Source organism: Coregonus clupeaformis, unplaced genomic scaffold (genome assembly GCF_020615455.1).
Source record: "Coregonus clupeaformis isolate EN_2021a unplaced genomic scaffold, ASM2061545v1 scaf4191, whole genome shotgun sequence".
Classification (NCBI taxonomy): Eukaryota; Metazoa; Chordata; class Actinopteri; order Salmoniformes; family Salmonidae; genus Coregonus; species Coregonus clupeaformis.
In genome coordinates, this window is record NW_025537645.1 from 1 (window position 1) to 11,998 (window position 11,998).

General features: G+C 43.4%; 1 pseudogene; it reads right to left on the bottom strand.

Moving 5' to 3' along the window:
- Positions 1-9,022: 9,022 nt before the first annotated feature.
- On the bottom strand, positions 9,023-11,526 carry LOC123490564 (annotated as a pseudogene).
- Positions 11,527-11,998: the final 472 nt, after the last annotated feature.

The window sequence follows — 11,998 nt, forward strand, 5'->3', positions numbered from 1 at the left end:
ACAAGTATTTGATACACTGCCGATTTTGCAGGTTTTCCTACTTACAAAGCATGTAGAGGTCTGTCATTTTTATCATAGGTACACTTCAACTGTGAGAGACAGAATCTAAAACAAAAATTCAGAAAATCACATTGTATGATTTTTAAGTAATTCATTGCATTTTATTGCATGACATAAGTATTTGATACATCAGAAAAGCAGAACTTAATATTTGGTACAGAAACCTTTGTTTGCAATTACAGAGATCATACGTTTCCTGTAGGTCTTGACCAGGTACAGTGGGGAAAAAAAGTATTTAGTCAGCCACCAACTGTGCAAGTTCTCCCACTTAAAAAGATGAGAGAGGCCTGTAATTTTCATCATAGGTACACGTCAACTATGACAGACAAAATGAGGAAAAAAAATCCAGAAAATCACATTGTAGGATTTTTAATGAATTTATTTGCAAATTATGGTGGAAAATAAGTATTTGGTCAATAACAAAAGTTTCTCAATACTTTGTTATATACCCTTTGTTGGCAATGACACAGGTCAAACGTTTTCTGTAAGTCTTCACAAGGTTTTCATACACTGTTGCGGTGTATTTTGGCCCATTCCTCCATGCAGATCTCCTCTAGAGCAGTGATGTTTTTGGGGCTGCAATCGCTGGGCAACACGGACTTTCAACTCCCTCCAAAGATTTTCTATGGGATTGAGATCTGGAGACTGGCTAGGCCACTCCAGGACCTTGAAATGCTTCTTATGAAGCCACTCCTTCGTTGCCCGGGCGGTGTGTTTGGGATCATTGTCATGCTGAAAGACCCAGCCACGTTTCATCTTCAATGCCCTTGCTGATGGAAGGAGGTTTTCACTCAAAATCACATGATACATGGCCCCATTCATTCTTTCCTTTACACGGATCAGTCGTCCTGGTCCCTTTGCAGAAACAGCCCCCAAAGCTTGATGTTTCCACCCCCATGCTTCACAGTAGGTATGGTGTTCTTTGGATGCAACTCATCATTCTTTGCCCTCCAAACACGACAAGTTCTATTTTTGGTTTCATCTGACCATATGACATATGACATTCTCCCAATCCTCTTCTGGATCATCCAAATGCACTCTAGCAAACTTCAGACGGGCCTGGACATGTACTGGCTTAAGCAGGGGGACACGTCTGCACTGCAGGATTTGAGTCCCTGGCGGCGTAGGTGTGTTACTGATGGTAGGCTTTGTTACTTTGGTCCCAGCTCTCTGCAGGTCATTCACTAGGTCCCCCCGTGTGGTTCTGGGATTTTTGCTCACCGTTCTTGTGATCATTTTGATCCCCACGGGGGTGAGATCTTGCGTGGAGCCCCAGATCGAGGGAGATTATCAGTGGTCTTGGCATGTCTTCCATTTCTAATAATTGCTCCCACAGTTGATTTCTTCAAACCAAGCTGCTTACCTATTGCAGATTCAGTCTTCCCAGCCTGGTGCAGGTCTACAATGTTGTTTCTGGTGTGCTTTGACAGCTCTTTGGTCTTGGCCATAGTGGAGTTTGGAGTGTGACTGTTTGAGGTTGTGGACAGGTGTCTTTTACACTGATAACAAGTTCAAACAGGTGCCATTAATACAGGTAACGAGTGGAGGACAGAGGAGCCTCTTAAAGAAGAAGTTACAGGTCTGTGAGAGCCAGAAATCTTGCTTGTTTGTAGGTGACCAAATACTTATTTTCCACCATAATTTGCAAATAAATTCATTAAAAATCCTACAATGTGATTTTCTGGATTTTTATTTCTCAATTTGTCTGTCATAGTTGACGTGTACCTATGATAAAAATTACAGGCCTCTCTCATCTTTTTAAGTGGGAGAACTTGCACAATTGGTGGCTGACTAAATACTTTTTTCCCCCACTGTATGCACACACTGCAGCAGGGATTTTGGCCCACTCCTCCATACAGACCTTCTCCAGATCCTTCAGGTTTCGGGGCTGTCGCTGGGCAATACGGACTTTCAGCTCATTTTACATTTACATTTTAGTCATTTAGCAGACGCTCTTATCCAGAGCGACTTACAGGAGCAATTAGGGTTAAGTGCCTTGCTCAAGGGCACATTAACGTCATTTAGCAGACCCGCTCTTGTAGCCAGAGCGACTCACAAATTGGTGCGTTCACCCTATAGCCAGTGGGATAACCACTTTACAATTTGGGGGGGGTTAGAAGGAATACTTTATCCTATCCCAGGTATTCCTTAAAGAGGTGGGGTTTCAAATGTCTCCGGAAGGTGGTGAGTGACTCCGCTGTCCTGGCGTCGTGAGGAGCTTGTTCCACCATTGGGGTGCCAGAGCAGCGAACAGTTTTGACTGGGCTGAGCGGGGCTATGCTTCCGCAGAGGAAAGGAGCCAGCAGGCCAGAGGTGGATGAACCAATGCCCTCGTTTGGGTGTAGGGACTGATCAGAGCCTGAAGGTACAGAAGTGCCGTTCCCCTCACTGCTCCATAGGCAAGCACCATGGTCTTGTAGCGGATGCGAGCTTCAACTGGAAGCCAGTGGAGTGTGCGGAGGAGGGGGTGGCGTGGAGAGAACTTGGGAAGGTTGAACACCAGACGGGCTGCGGCATTCTGGATGAGTTGTAGGGGTTTAATGGCACAGGCAGGGAGGCCAGCCAACAGCGAGTTGCAGTAGTCCAGACGGGAGATGACAAGTGCCTGGACCAGGACCTGCGCCGCTCCCTCCAAAGATTTTCTATTGGTTCAAGTCTGGAGACTGTCTAGGCCACTCCAGGACCTTGAGATGCTTCGTGCTGGAGCCACTCCTTGGTTGCCCTGGCTGTGTGTTTCGGTCGTTGTCTGCTGGAAGACCCAGCCCACGACCCATTTCAATGCTCTTACTGAGGGAAGGAGGTTGTTGGCCAAGATCTCGCGATACATGGCCCCATCATCCTCCCCCTCAATACGGTGTAGTCATCCTGTCCCCCTTTGCAGAAAAGCATCCCCAAAGAATGATGTTTCCACCTCCATGCTTCACGGTTGGGATGGTGTTCTTGGGGTTGTACTCATCCTTCTTCTTCCTCCAAACACGGTGAGTGGAGTTTAGACCAAAAAGCTCTATTTTTTGTCTCATCAGACCACATGACCTTCTCCCATTCCTCCTCTGGATCATCCAGATGGTCATTGGCAAACTTCAGACGGGCCTGGACATGCGCTGGCTTGAGCAGGGGGGACCTTGCGTGCGCTGCAGATTTTAATCCATGACGGCGTAGTGTGTTACTAATGGTTTTCTTTGAGACTGTGGTCCCAGCTCTCTTCAGGTCATTGACCAGTCCTGCCGTGTAGTTCTGGGCTGATCCCTCACCTTCCTCATGATCATTGATGAGCCCCCACGAGGTGAGATCTTGCCTGAAGCCCCAGACCGAGGGTGATTGACCGTCATCTTGAACTTCTTCCATTTTCTAATAATTGCGCAAACAGTTGTTGCCTTCTCAGCAAGCTGCTTGCCTTTGTCCTGTAGCCCATCCCAGCCTTGTGCAGGTCTACAATTTTATCCCTGATGTCCTTACACAGCTCTCTGGTCTTGGCCATTGTGGAGAGGTTGCAGTCTGTTTGATTAGTGTGTGGACAGGTGTCTTTTATATAGTAACGAGTTCAAACAGGTGCAGTTAATACAGGTAATGAGTGGAGAACAGGAGGGCTTCTTAAAGAAAAACTAACAGGTCTGTGAGAGCCGGAATTCTTACTGGTTGGTAGGTGATCAAATACTTATGTCATGCAATAAAATGCTAATTAATTACTTAAAAATCATACAATGTGATTTTCTGGATTTTTGTTTTAGATTCCGTCTCTCACAGTTGAAGTGTACCTATGATAAAAATTACAGACCTCTACATGCTTTGTAAGTAGGAAACCCTGCAAAATCGGCAGTGTATCAAATACTTGTTCTCCCCACTGTATAAGTTATCCTTTACGAGCTTATGTGCCGAATACATTACGATGTTACAGGTGTCAAACTTACGGGCATGTGGCAGCAGTGTTTAGGAGGGAGGTTCCAAGGTGTGAGAAGTGTGCAGAAGGGCATGAGACAAAGGAATGTGTAGCATTGGGGAAAGTAGTGGTACGTGCCAATTGTAGGGGTGCCCATGGGGCTGGGGATCAGAAATGTCCTGTGAAAGAGAGGCAGGTTGAGGTTTCCAGGGTAAGAGTAGTGCAGAAGTTGTCATATGCTGAGGCAGTGAAGAAAGTAGAGGAAGATGGGTCAAGGGGGAGGAGTGGTGAGAGTAGTAGAGATGTACCAGTACAGAGGGATAGGCCAATAAGTGATACAGTGAGGGAAAAAAGTATTGGATCCCCTGCTGATTTTGTACGTTTGCCCACTGACAAAGAAATGATCAGTCTATAATTTTAATGGTAGGTTTATTTGAACAGTGAGAGACAGGAGTCATGTTTTGCAGAGGGGTCAAATACTTATTTCCTTAATTAAAATGCAATTCAATTTATAACATTTTTGACATGCGCTTCTCTGGATTTTTTTGTTGTTATTCTGTCTCTCACTGTTCAAATAAACCTACCATTAAAATTATAGACTGATCATGTCTTTGTCAGTGGGCAAACGTACAAAATCAGCAGGGGATCAAATACTTTTTTCCCTCACTGTATATGTTTCGGTAATAATAATAATAATAATATAATAATAATAATCTGCCATTTAGCAGACGCTTTTATCCAAAGCGACTTACAGTCATGCGTGCATTTTTTTTTTTTTTGTGTATGGGTGGTCCCGGGGATCGAACCCACTACCTTGGCGTTACAAGCGGTAAGATTAGATTTTTAGCATTTATTGCAATGGTTATTAATTGTAGTGCAGGGATGGAACGTAAGTCGAAGAAAATTGAGGTTGTGGTGGCAGCTGCAGAGGTATTTGGGTGTTTTTAAAATGTATTTATTTAACCTTTATTTAACTAGGCAAGTCAGTTAAGAACAGTTTCTTATTTAACCCTGACGACGCTGGGCCAATTGTGCACCGCCCTATGGGACTCCCAATCGAATCAAGGGGTCTGTAGTGACGCCTCAAGCACTGAGATGCAGTGCCTTAGACTGCTGTGCCACTCGGGAGCACACTCGGGTGTGCAAGACTTGACATCAGAAGAGTTACAGGATGTGTTAAGTGGTGATGTCCCATTCTTTCAGGTTGAGGGCAGGAGGTAGGAATACATAGATTTAAATAGTGGAGTAGGGTGGTGTTAATTATTATTATTATTAAATTTGTTGAATTTGTGAGTGTAGTGTTAGATGGTAGGGTATTTCTTTATTTTAATTTTTCAAGCAAAACATAAGGGAGTTGTACTCCAGCCTAGTAGGTGGCGGTAATGCAACATATTGGATGCCAACCGCCGTTAAACCTCATCGAAGAAGAAGAATTCATAATGCGCAACGTTTGTTACTTACCATTTTCAGTCAGCCAAAGCACCCTTAGTCTGTCGAAATAACGATAGCCGTTTTCCATTCGACAGTCACTCAGTCACACTAGATCTAGAATACTTGCAAGACTTCACGCGCTGGTGGCGGGAGAATTAACCCACTGGCTGGGTCAAAATTTAATAGGACCTTGTGAAGATGCTGGAGGAAAGGGTACAAAAGTATCTACATCCACAGTAAAACGAGTCCTATTTCGACATAACCTGAAAGGTCGCTCAGCAAGGAAGAAGTCTCTGCTCAAAAAGCTTGCAAGCCGAAGAACACCATCCCAACCGTGAAGCACGGGGGTGGCAGCATCATGCTGTGGGGGTGCTTTGCTGCAGGAGGGACTGGTGCACTTCACAAAATAGATGGCATCATGAGGAAGGAAAATGATGTGGATATATTGAAGCAACATCTCAAGACATCAGTCAGGAAGTTAAAGCTTGGTCGCATATGGGTCTTCCAAATGGACAATGACCCCAAGCATACTTCAAAGTTGTGGCAAAATGGCTTAAGAACAACAAGTCAAGGTATTGGAGTGGCCATCACAAGGCCGGACCTCAATCCTATTGAAAATGTGTGGGCAGAACTGAAAAAGCGTGTGCAAGAGCAAGGAGGCCTACAAACCTGACTCCGTTACACCAGCTCTGTCAGGAGGAATGGGCCAAAATTCACCCAACTTATTGTGGGAAGCTTGCGAAAGGCTACCCGAAGCATTTGACCGTTAAACAATTTAAAGGTAATGGTACCAAATACTAATTGAGTTTATGTAAACTTCTGACCCACTGGCAATGTGATGAAAGAAATAAAAGCTGAAAGAAATAATTCTCTCTACTATTATTCTGACATTTCACATTCTTAAAATAAAGTAGTGATCCTAACTGACCTAAGACAGGGAATCTTTACTAGGATTAAATGTCAGGAATTGTGAAAAACTGAGTTTAAATGTATTTGGCTAAGGTCTATGTAAACTTCCGACTTCAACTGTAGCTAGATTGCTTGGTTTCCATTTTCCAACAGATGTTTCTAGTCCCCTTGATTGGTCATCAACCATTACTGGTCTTGGAACTCATGTGTTCACCAGAAACGGCTTCAGGTAAACTGTTTGCCACTAGTAGCAATAAATATTATTGTCGCCAAAGGTTTGCCGCAGAATCACCACTAGCGTCAAAACGTTTTCAAACTTGTGGCAACATTTTGTGCCACACTATTTAGTTTCTAGTACATTTGCCATAAACCTGCGGGAAGTTTGCAGCAACAAATTCATTTTTGTAAGGGTTTGTGTATGGAACATTTCTGGGATATTTTATTTCAGCTCATGAAACATGGGACCAACACTTTACATGTTGCATTTCTGTTTTTGTTCAGTAGAGTATAACTCAGAGTAAGGATTGGGGAGGTGGTCTTTAGGAGGAAGTCCTTAGTAAGAAAATGTGTATTTGCTTTCCTTGTGACAACTACAGTTGTAGAGAAGCGCATTAATACTAGAGATTTTCCACACCCTTTTATTGACCATGTGTTTATTTGTCATACAGTCAAAACAATAACATAAACATGTTTTACCTTAGAGAGCTCGGAAACAAAGAAAGTTGATCATAAAATGCAAATACTGAGATTAAGCAATACGTAGTTCAGCAAAGAACACCAATACTGTAATAATAATAATAACAACAATCAAAGTTAAAATAAATATAATATAATAATGTATTTAATGTCTGTCTCTCATACAACTCCTTATGGCACTAATTTCCTGTGCGGCTGTCAGTAGTAAAGTTGTTAAAAATAAGATACATTTTTGAAAAAATATTATGTATTCATACATGTGTGTACTGTATGTGTATCTGTGTGTTTGTTTTGAATAAACATGATGCAAGAATAGATCAATTAAATCAAAAGTCACATACTGTTCAGACAAAATGTTTCACTTCCTGGAATAAACAAAACAACAGTGTTGTACGGATGGAGTGAGAAAACAATAACATGAGGGAGCCAATCAGATTCCAGCCCCACACCGCACATTCCCTCGATTTAATCTCAGCAGTAAATAATCTGATTGAGTGGCCCTGTGGGCATGAAAACACAACCGCAGTCTCTCCATCCCCATCCTGACTATACTGTACACAGCACAGCTAATACCTCCTCTCCTCCAGTGTGCTAGCGAGCCCAGAGAGAACGATCAGACTCAATCGAGTGCGGAGTTAGTACATCCTCCTGGTCCAGCAAGGCGTGTGTAGAGGGAGCTAGGCCAAGTCCAAACCAATTGAATGAAGAAAAGCCACAAAATGTTGTTCAGCTTTATTAGCCCGTGGATCTCAGATTTTAGACAACACAAGGAATCAGGTGAAAAGAGCACGATTTCAAACTCCAGTGAACAAGATTACCATAAATTACATTGTAAAGCTAAAGTGTATAAAATATCAGTCATTTATTTAGTTTTCTCATCAGTATGTTTTCTCATCAGACCTAATTAGAATAGACAGTGTTTCACAGTAATGATAACGACTGAAGTAAAACAACTTCGGTTCAAATCCCCCTCTTAGCTTGTTTATCCCAACGAGTTAAGCCAACCCTACCACACGGTTTGATAAATTGGCACATTAATAAATAACATAACTTAAAACGCCCCGCTTTAATGTCCTTTTACTGTTATTGCAGTCCAGTTAGTCTGAAAAAGTAGGATAACATTTAATGTAAAGAGCTGGCTAGGATTATTTCTATACATCACTTCGTTGGTATGTAAGACACACACTAGGGGGACACACGTCTCACCCTCACAATTTAACACACACTAGGGGGACACACGTCTCACCCTCATAACATAATCCACACTGACATTAAGAACAGAATCATAATCTGCAGTTGTATGTACAAGACAAGATCAAGCCATCAAGCCAAAATAGCATGTAGAAACAGAGCAGAGGAATCCACCACAAGCCCTTTATTTCCTATGTTTTTATGACCTATAACATGTTGTTCCCCTCTCTTCCATCACTCCTCCACTTCCAAACCATGATGTGATGGATGGCATACTCTATAACTTGGACCATAACTTGGGATATGATCTGCTCCGTTCCCTTTCTGGTGATAAGGCTGGGGATTGGTGGAGAGTGGCAGTAGTGGGAGGAGCCTCCATAGCCCTTATCCTTATCACCATGGTTTCTTGGTTTCTTTAGCAGCAACTACAGAAAGTCTGTTATTTGTTATTCAACGGTACAGTTGATGTGGTGGAATTCAACCGGAGGGTGATTTTGTTAGACCGGAGGGTGGTTTAGTTAGATCGGAGGGTGACTTCGTTAGACCGGAGGGTAATTTAGTTAGACCCGAGGGTGGTTTAGTTAGACTGGAGGGTGGTTTAGGGTAATCAATACGAGTCCAGACAGAGTAGGGTCAACATCCTACTCACCACAGACCAAGCAGAATGAGGAGAGGATAGATTTTGTTTGATGCTTATCTTTTCTCCAGTTAATGTGTGGTTATAACTGAGCATAAGACCGAGGGACATGGGAGCAGTAGTTGTCGAGCTGCAGTCCCACTATCTGTCCCCATTCTATTTATCTATCCGTATCCATAAGTCCTCCATGCCATGAGGTGGGCGCCCGATTCCACTAGACGTCAGTGCTGATGCTGCAGCTGGCGGTTGAACATGTCCCTCATGGTGACTAACCCGGTCAGGTTCAGTTTGTGGTAGTTGGGCATTTCTAAGGGCAGTTCCAGGTCGTGCTGTTGGATGCTACGGTAGCTGATACGGTCGCCGCCATTCCGATGGCCGTCCGGGTGCTGCAGGTAAAAGGGCAGCTCATGGTGTGTGCACGATGGGCAGAATGTCTGCGAACGCGTCAGTTTCCGCGCTGAAGGCGGTGTGAAGAGGGTGGGGCCGTTAGGGGTGGAGGCGGCGACCGCCGCTGCCACGATGTTATGGTTGGAGTGGACTGGCGGGAGGCGGGAGCGTCACCCGCGGGTCGGGCTCCTCCTCCTCCGACTCCAACTCCTCCTTCTTACAGCAATAATACTGTCCGGGAGAAAAGACACAAGGAGAGAGAGCTTTAATAATCACAGCATATCCTTGACAATAAGAAATGTTCTAGGTATATTTGATCTGTGACAGACCTGGTTCAAAACACAACTGTCAAATAATTCAAAGACTTGAATGGCTCTTTTGGAAAGTCCATTGCCTACATGAAGTGATACAATAATTGATATTCAATGTAAAGCTGACAACGAAAACATTAAGAAGATGACCCAAACAGCAACTATCACTTAAAATATACAGCTACATTTCTTGACTGACATGGCAGGCCTGTTCTAAATCTACACTGTGTTTAAAACCGTCTCGTGTGGCACACATTGACATTTGGTCAGCTATTATAAAACATTACATTGAGCTGTTACAAAATATTACACTGAGATAAATCTGAGGCTGGCAAAGAGAGCGTGCCTGAGAGAAAGAGATGAGAGATGAACCCAAGTATTTGTACAATTAATCCTACGCGACTCTGAGAAAAGGAGCTGGCTGTCTGTCTTTTAGCTGAATAGAATAGGAATGGATGGTTAGTTAATTAAATGTCATCTCTTTCCCTGACACTTACAGTCTTATGGTAATACATTGTAATGGGAAAAAGTGTCTCAACTCACCCCGATCTACCCTACCTAGTTCTATCTACACTGACGGTTTGATGAGCACAAATCATCAGACATCCCAGAACCAAAGAACCCTGCTGGACCAACACGTCATGTCTAGTAAGAGAGTTCTGAGTGATCTGAGAAACGCAAATTCAGCAACACCTAATAGAAAGTACCGTTGGAAAGTCCTCGTGATAGTTGATCAGGCTCTGGTCATGGAACACCCAATTACTCAACCTCTCCAATTACTCAAGCAAATACCTAAATTACCTTTCAAAAACAGATTAAACAACAAGTCATGAGGGGACACAGACACACTCTTAACACAGTTTTTCTTATTTTGTTGTCTTGTTTGTATATCGTTGTATTTTAAATTTGTGTGACTGTTCTTGTCTATCAGTGTATCAGTGTTTTGTTACTTCTCATGTTTTGTGTTTTTTGTGGACTCCAGGAAGAATAGCTGCAGCTTCTGCAAAAGCTAGTGGGGATCCAAATAAACAAACACATAAAGAAACATTACCAACATAAAGTGCCCTAAAATAATTCAACTTGTAGCTTGAACACACACAGGTTGTGATTATCGTGACATTGGATCTTTCTGTACCACATAGCCTGACCTCGACGAAGAGAGGAGCAGTCCCGAGAGGCACATCCTGATGTCAAAACTAAATAAAGTTTTTTCAGATTTAGATTGAATCAGATGGAGTGTCATGTCTTTCTGTTGTCAGCTTTCAGTTTTACTGATGATGTTCAAGATACATGCCACATCTTACTAAAGCTCTCAGTCAGAGGTCTTGGACAGAGGGATAGAGGGAGCTTGATGTTTATTGTGTCACTGACAGTTCAGTGACAGTACATGATCTGACCACAATGAAGAGAGTTATTGAGAGGGGTTTGAGAGGGGCCTAAGAGGGGCTTGAGAGGGGGTTTGGAGGGGCTTGAGGGGCTTGAGAGGGGCCTAAGAGGGGCTTGAGAGGGGCTGAAAGGGTTTGACAGGGGCTTGAGAGGGGTTTACGAGGTTTGAGAGGGGCCTGAGAGGGCTTAATAGGGGCTTTTCATTTACATTTACATTTTAGTCATTTAGCAGGCGCTCTTAGTGCATTCATTTTTTTTTTAATTATTTTTTTTCATACCCGCCCCCCGTGGGAATCAACCCACAACCCTGGCGTTAGCAAGCCCATGCTCTACCAACTCGAGCACATCCCTGCCGGCCATTCCCTCCCCTACCCTGGGGGGCTTCTGGGCCAATTGTGCGCCGCCCCAGTGCCTTGACTTTTTGTTTGTTGGATTTCAGTTTTACTGATGATTTTCAAGACACAAGCAACAGCTTATTAAAGAAGCCAGTCTTCTCTCAGGTCAGATTTACACTATATACAGAGAGAAGGTCATGAGAAGGTCTTACCTGCAGTCTACAGTAACACAGTACTGCGATGATGCACAGTAAGATAACTTGTAGCTAAAATACCGCCTGTGATGACCACTGTCCCGGCTGTCATTCGAAAGCCTCTCCATCAACAGCCTGCAAAAGAGAGAATGAAAGAAAGAGGGGAGGGAGGAGAGAGAGAGAGAGGTAGGAGAGAGAGAAAGGGAGGGAAAGAGAGAGAGAAGCGGTAGATAGTGAGGTAGAGATAGAAAGAGAATCGGAAGGAGAAACAAAGAGATCGAAAAAGAGGGCGATAGTGAGGTAGAGAGAGAGAGAGCTTAAAAAGAAAGACAGTATCTATCATGTGTATTGTATTCATTGAGCAGATCTTTTTAACTTTTATGTCATCCACTGTGGCGCTACCCGAATTATGTCTCCCTTTTCTAACATGTGATAAAATCAAAGTGTAAATCCATAATCTAACGTCGTCTCTCTGCTTGAACACAGACACAGGAGATAAAGAAACAGGAGGATGAGTCATGGAGGGACAGACAGAGAAACGGATGGGGCAGGGATGGATTATGATCCCTGTCTTCTACTCAGAG